This window comes from Herpailurus yagouaroundi, unplaced genomic scaffold (assembly GCF_014898765.1).
Source record: "Herpailurus yagouaroundi ecotype Mexico unplaced genomic scaffold, PumYag 100, whole genome shotgun sequence".
NCBI classification, from domain to species: Eukaryota; Metazoa; Chordata; class Mammalia; order Carnivora; family Felidae; genus Herpailurus; species Herpailurus yagouaroundi.
In genome coordinates, this window is record NW_024412391.1 from 86,892,177 (window position 1) to 86,899,929 (window position 7,753).

Here is a 7,753-nt window from a genome sequence, read left to right on the forward strand (position 1 = left end):
GGAGCCTGCTTCAGATTCTGTGTCTCCCTCTCTCTCTGCCCCTCCCCCGTTCATGCTCTGTCTCTCTCTGTCTCAAAAATAAACAAAAAAAAAAAATTAAAAAAAAATAAAAACCATTGAACTGTACACTTTAAATGAATGAATTATATGGTCTATACAAGTTGCATACACAAATGAATTCAGATTAAAAAAGAAGTGATGGAAAACTGAATAAGAACAGTAATATGCCAAGGTCAATGTCCTGGTTTTGAAACTATACTACAGCCAAATAGGATATCACTAGTGGGGGGGAGTGAGGTGAAGGGTACACGGGACTCTCTGTACTAATTTTACAGTGTCCTGCGAGCCCATAATCATTTCAGGATAAAAGTTTTAAGATAAAATAGAATTTTCCAAAATCAGAATGCTCTCTCTCCTGAGAAATGATGATTTCTCCATTGCTAGAGTTTTAAAAATGTTGTGACTCTGAATCAGGATCGCAAAAAATATATAGTTCGTTCGTTCATTCATTCGAGGGCTCGTGATCAATAAGGTTTTTCTTTTTTTTTAATTTTTTTTATTTTTTATTAAAAAAAATTTTTTTTTCAACGTTTATTTATTTTTGCGACAGAGAGAGACAGAGCATGAACGGGGGAGGGGCAGAGAGAGAGGGAGACACAGAATCGGAAACAGACTCCAGGCTCTGAGCCATCAGCCCAGAGCCTGACGCGGGGCTCGAACTCACGGACCGCAAGATCGTGACCTGGCTGAAGTCGGGCGCTTAACCGACTGCGCCACCCAGGCGCCCCAATAAGGCTTTTCTAGGGCAAATTTGGACCGGCTGCTATACAAGCCTAGGTACCCCTCCTCTATTTCCTAGGCCTGCAATGTGTGATCTGGAATGTGGAATTCTCCCAAAGGGCCTGGAAGGGCCACTTGTCCTCAGGGTTCCAAGGCTGACACAATATCTCAGTTCAGCTCTCTCTGAGCAAACCCTTCTCAGTTCAGCCCCAGCTCTTAGGTAATGAAGCTGGGAGTGGTGGGGTGTGGGGAGCAGCTCTCTCCAGAAGCATCTCTGATAAGAAGCAGAGCGACTTCCCGCTCCAGGAGCCATGTGAAGATAGAGACTGAGTCTTACTCTTGAATATCCCCTGCCTAGTGCTTTGCCCAAAACAAGAGAACTGGCTTGTGGATACAGACCTCTTGAAGTTCCCTCTTGAAGCCAGTGGGTCTCAATTCTGACTACACGTTAGAGCTCTGAAAACATGTTCTATATCCAGAGCAGTTAAATCAGATGTTTCTGTTTTTTCCTTGCTTTCCTATTTCATAGCATCCTCAATGTCATTCTTACATCAGGCTCAGTGATGAGCTTCTGAGGGATGTTTCTGACGATGACCTTCAGTAGAGAGCAGCACCCATCAGTCCCGAGGAGGGTTTGCTTAAACATGATGTCAACTCGATATCCAGTTTGGGGCGTATCTAAGCTTCCACCAGTTTATTTTATCTATTTTATTTATTTATTATTTAAAAAATATTTTTTAACGTTTATTTATTATTGAGAGACAGAGAGAGACAGAGCGTGAGCATGGGGGGTGGGGCAGAGAGAGGAGGAGACACAGAATCCGAAACAGGCTCCAGGCTCTGAGCTGTCAGCACAGAGCCCGACGCAGGGCTCGAACCCACAAACCGTGAGATCATGACCTGAGCCGAAGTCAGACACTTAACTGACTGAGCCACCCAGGCACACCTATTTTATCTATTTTAATGTACGTGTTAGCAAGCCCTCTTGCTCAACTATAAACCCCAGCTGTTAAAGCCAGAAGTAGACAGGACCACTTAACTCATGCTCTAACTGCAACCCATTGTTCTTATTTCTTATTGCACTTTCTTGAGGCATTGAAGAAGATGTTTTGCAGTGACCAGAACATTCCAACTGCCGTGTCAGGAAAGCCCTGATAGCAACGGAATGCCTAGAAGACCACACCCTCCACGTCCCCGCCCCTGCCTACGATCCCATGCTGAACACACACTACCATCCCCCACTGTGGTCACTTTCTCTCTGCCTGCTCTCTTGCACCTCCCCCTGCTTCCGGCACCTGAAATCTCTCTCTCTTTCTCTTTTCCAAACCCTTGTCTCTTGAGTTATTGGCTTCTCTTGTGACAGGCTTATCCGAGTTTGGTCAGCAACAGGGTTGGCAAACCCAGCCAGGAGCTATGTGTCCAGCTCCCTGGGTTCTCCAGGACAGGGCAGTTCAGCTTGCCAGCACCAGGGCTCACCTGCTCATTTCCGGAGTTAGTGGCTGTGATGGGTCATTGGGTAACACTTACACATAGAAAGCATAAGCCCCAAATACCAAAAGTGGTACAGTGAGAAGGAAGTCTACTTCCCACCTTGGCTCCCCAGAGGCCACCGTTTGTACCAGCTCATGTTTCTTCCCAGACAACACACCCGTATAACCTTAGTAGAGATGCATCTTACAACTCTCGTGTGCTTTGGTGTGTTGTAAATCGTTCTGAAAAGAAAGATACATTTAGGAGTGACAGTAAAACCTTGGATTGCGAGTAACTGTTCTGCGAGTGTTCCGCAAGACGAGCAAACGTTTCTAATAAATTTCAGTTTGATGAAGGAGCGGTGTCTCGCAATACGAGTAGTAAGTGTCGCCGAAGGTCACGGGATCACAAATGAGCCGAAGGTGATTGGAATTCGCTTTGATACACAAGTGCTTTGGATCACAAGCATGTTTCCGGAACGAATTATGCTCGCAAACCACGGTTTTACTGTACTGCACTCTATCTACTTCACAGTGTATATTTGCCTGGTAAAAAGCTCTGTTTCTCAAACTTATTTGAACCCAGAACTCTTCTTTTGGAGAAGAGTCTTTTTTTTTTTTTTTGAGAGAGAGAGAGAAAGGGCACAAGTGAGTGAGGGGCAGAGAGAGAGACAGAGAGAAGTGGGGCTCACCTGGGGCTCGTGATTTTTTACCTGATGTGGGGCTCGTGCTCACTTGAGGAAGATTCTTAAAGACATTTTCTAGTACTGGCATTTTCTGACACCACATATAGGAGAATGCTCATGTGGCAGGGTCCTGTTTGATAAATTAGCGAACATGTCTTCATTCCTGGTCATTCCTGGGCCTTCTGACCTTTCCCCTAATAGGGCATTGGCATAGCATTCTGGGCTCACGACCCCAGAGAAAGGAGGAGTACAGCAACACAAAAAAATGTCCATTCTGGATTTCTGACTTTCAGATTACATCCTTGGGACAACAGGATGAGAGATAAAGCCTTTGAGTTTCAAAAGTCAAAGCCCTAAGGGACTCGGGGCCGGCAGTTTATGACAGAAGTCACAGATTTGGATGGCTGTAAGGGAATAACTTTTTCCCGGCCTTAGGAGACCCTCTGAATTGAGGAAGGGAGAAGAATATCAGAACAAGATTAGGCACCGCTGAGTGTCCCAGAGAAGGGGAGGACATGATAGAATCCCCAGAGAAGTTTGCTACCTCCCCTTGGTAACTCCGAGGGGAAACCAAACCCCACGGGGAAGTCCCAAGTCCAGGATGGCACAAAGTGTCTTAATGAGAACTGGGTTTTGCCGCACCGGGTAGAAACTCCACAATAAGGGATTTATACACTTTGAAATTTCCTTTATCTTCAAACAAATTGTTTTAATTCCAATACAGTTCACACACAATGTTATATTCGTTTCAGGTGTACAATCTAGTGATTCTGCACTTGCATACATCACCCAGTGGTCGTCACTGAAGGTGCCCTCCTTCATCCCCACCACCTGTTTCCTCCAGCCCCCCACCTCCCTCCTCTGCTAACCACCAGTTTGTTCTCTACAGTTAAGATTCTGGGTTTTTTGGTCTCTCTTCCCACCCCCATCCCTCGTTCACTTGTTTTGTTCTTAAATTCCACATATGAGTGAAATCAGATGGTATTTGTCTTTCCCTAACTGGCTTATTTCACTTAGCATCATACTGTCTAGATCTATCCATAAAAATATGAAACCCTTCATGAATTTGCATATATCATCTTGGCTCAGGGGCCATGCTAATCTTTGCATGGTTTCCAATTTTAGTTATGATTTTTAGTATATCAACGCGAACACTAAAACTTATTTCTCATTAACGTAAAAGTCCGGGTTGGTCATCCAGGGCTAGAAGCGTGCTCCACATTGTGAAGAACCCGGGTACCTCCATGTTGTTGCTTTGTCTCCCAAGGCCTCAACACCAGATTTCCAGTTCTGGGCAACAAGATCGAGGAAGAGACAGCGAAAAGACAAAGGGAACCCACATGCTGTTTCCTAAGAAAGGTCTATGGAAGCTCCCATATATTTCTATCACATTCATTTCACAGGAAGTTACTCGCCTGGTGTTATGGGTTGAATTATGTCCCTCACAAAGATACGCTGAAGTCCTAACCCCCATACCTGTGAGTATGACCTCATTTGGAAATAAGATCTTTGCAGATGTAATCAGTTTAAGATGAAGTCATTAAGGGTGGGCCCTAATCCAATATGACTGATGTCCTTGTAAGAAGAGAGAGAGACACGGACACTGGGAGAAGACAACATGTGATGCTGGAGACAGATGTGGCTTTCAAGTGGGATTATGATGTGAGAAAAGCTGTATTCTAAGGAGACTATCTCCTCACTGTGTCATTACAATTCTTAGTGGCTGGTGAAGGAGCCAGCAGGGGCCGGATCTTGAAGGACCTCGAATAGCAGGCTTAGGAGGCCTCCGAGGGTGGAAAATATCTGCAATGAGATGCCTTCGCTTACTCTTTGAGAGGATCCTGAGACAAGGTCACACGCAGAAGGAAGGCCATCAGCAGAACTTTCTGTCTTCCTTTGGTCCATGTGTTCCGTAAATGAGCAAAAGATGGCCTTTGTGTATGGGTCCCTAGGTCGTTCATTCCTTCACTGCGGGCTGAGACCCCTTAGCTCAAGAGCCTACCAGCACAAAACTCAAGTTTTTACACACCCTCTTATTTTATTTTATTTTAAATTTTTTTAAATGTTTATTTTTGAGACAGAGAGAGACAGAGCATGAGTGGGGGAGGGGCAGAGAGAGAGGGAGACACAGAATGGGAAGCAGGCTCCAGGCTCTGAGCTGTCAGCACAGAGCCCGACGCGGGGCTTGAACTCAAGAACCACAAGATCATGACCTGAGCCGAAGTCGGACGCTCAACCGACTGAGCCACCCAGGCGCCCCAGACACCCTCTTATTTAAAAAGTAACTCAAAGAAGCAGATTTTTAGCCATTTAGAGTCTGTCTGCTTTGCATACTTTGCAAGACACAGCTCACCCCATATCTGTGAGCCAGAGACAAGATAGAGCCTGACAGTTATAAGACCCCAAGCTGCTCTTTGACCCAGACACTCCCCACCATGTTGCTGAACATGTAAGCCCCTCTCTGCATCCCATATCCCCCCCCCTCTTCTGGATGGGAAGGATCCCTCTCATTTGCTGGCTTTAAACTTCTTATGTCTCATGCTGTCAGAGACTTGCTCTGGAATGTAATCCTGTTCGAGAACAACCTTGTTAAAACTTGTGTGTTACTGCCTCTCATGATCATATGTTTGTCCTTGGCCAGTCCCAAGTCCCTCGAACCTTGACACCATACCCCTCTTACTCCTTCCTGAGACTGCAGCTCAGGGTAGGGCTGAGGTTTGAACACAGGCCCTGTTCTTCCTAGGTGAATCCTCTGATTTGACCAAAGGGGAGAGAACATACTGGGTGGAGGGGATGGATACTAGCCAGGGACCTGGAGATGTGGCCTTGAGGCTCTGTCCTTAGCTCTAGGGAAAGGCAGTTTTCAGGATATGGCCAGGATGCCATCAAGAAAGGGTATACTCCTTAGTGAAAACCCAGACAGTGAAAAACACATACTGCATGGTATCACTTATATGTGGAATATTTAATTTTTATTATTTTTTTTTAGAGAGAGAGAGAGAGAGAGAGAGAAAGCATGTGAGTGGGGGAGAGGGGGAGAGAGAGAGAGAGAGAGACTCCCAAGCCCATGGATCCTGATGTGGGGCTCAATCCCACAACTCTGGGGCCATGACCTGAGCCAAAATCAAGAGTCATTGGATGCTCAACCAACTGAGCCACCCAGGTGCCCCTATAGGTGGAATCTTTTTTTTTTTTTTTTAATTTTTTTTTTCAACGTTTTTATTTATTTTTGGGACAGAGAGAGACAGAGCATGAATGGGGGAGGGGCAGAGAGAGAGGGAGACACATAATCGGAAACAGGCTCCAGGCTCTGAGCCATCAGCCCAGAGCCCGACGCGGGGCTCAAACTCACGGACCGTGAGATCGTGACCTGGCTGAAGTCGGACGCTTAACCGACTGTGCCACCCAGGCGCCCCAGGTGGAATCTTAAAAAAAAAAAAAAAAAGTCAAACTCATAGAAACAGAGTAGAAAATTGGTTGCCAGGGGCTGGGATGTGGGGGAAATAGGGAGAGGCTGGTAAAGGGGTATAAACTTTCAGCCATAAGATAAGCTATGAATAAGTTCTGAGGACCTAATATAAAACATGGTGACTACAGTTGAAAATACTGTATTGTATAATCGAAATTTGCTAGGAGAGTAAACTGTAAATGTTCTTTCATGAAAGAAAGAAAGAAAGAAAGAAAGAAAGAAAGAAAAAGAAAGAGTGGTGAATATGTTAATTAATTAATGGGGGAATCCTTCCACGAATACATATATCAAATCACTGAAATGTACACTTCAAATATCTTAAAATTGTATATGTTGATTATACCTCAACAAAGCTGAAATTTAAAAAAAATAGGGCCACATCTGGTCATGATCTCTTCACTATGTTCAGTACAACGATCACTTATAGAGCAGAGTCTAGGTATTAGAGTCTTTCCAGCAGGTTCGAATGTGCCCTAGAATATTACCTCCTTGAGGGCAGGAACTTTGTGGTCTTATGCATTACTGTATCCCCAGTTCTTGGAACAAGGCCTGCCTCACAGCTGGCCCTTAATATCTACTGAGAAAGGGAGGGGGTGGAGGAATGATTGACTTCCCTCCAGGGACCCTCTCCAAGCTGGGTTGAGCCAGGTTCTGGTTTGAGCCAGTCTTCTAAGGAACAGCCCCAGAACCTTCTGGGCCCAACGAATGGTTGATGAAGACACCCCCCTTCCTCACCCCAACCACAAATACCAGTGAGGAGATGCCTGTCACATAGGAATGTCCACTCTGGCCTCTGCGGCTTACAGACCCACATTTTCCACTGTCTGCTGGCCACCTCCAGCAGGAGGAAGTGGAGACAGGCTTCATATGACTAGGCTCCGGCCAATCCCTTCCCTCCCCCATGTACACCTCAGTTAGCTGAGTAGACTTCTGTGTCCAGACTTCTGTGTCCCTCCTCCACCCTCCCTATCAAGAAAAGTCCTTCCACCCTTACCTCCCGTTGCTACCTGAACCCCATTCAGCCTTTCCAGGCGGAATCAAAAGTCAGCAACCGGATTTCTTAGCGAGGGCTTCTCTGACCGTACTCCTCTCCCATCCTCCCCCACCCGACGGCCACCGGCGTGGAAACCCAAGGCAGGAGGAGCAGTGGGGGGGGGGGGGGGGGGGGCAGGTGCATCTGGGGCGAACACGAGAGGAGTGCCTGTGGGACACCCAGCAGGAGAGTAAGCTGTGACTCTTGGACTCCCATTTTACTCCTCATCCCGCAACATCCTTCCCAACCCCTGCCCAGAGGCTCCAATCTCCGCGGGGCTCTGCTCTCGGCCAACACTCACCCAGCTACCGGCGAC

The 7,753-nt window shown here is 46.4% G+C and overlaps 1 non-coding gene across 1 annotated transcript; it reads right to left on the reverse strand.

Annotated features, from left to right (window-relative positions):
- Window positions 1–3,977: 3,977 nt before the first annotated feature.
- LOC121029001 (U6 spliceosomal RNA) lies at window positions 3,978–4,079 on the reverse strand. The gene has a single exon (XR_005789528.1). It is a non-coding gene; the product is annotated as a U6 spliceosomal RNA (small nuclear RNA).
- Window positions 4,080–7,753: the final 3,674 nt, after the last annotated feature.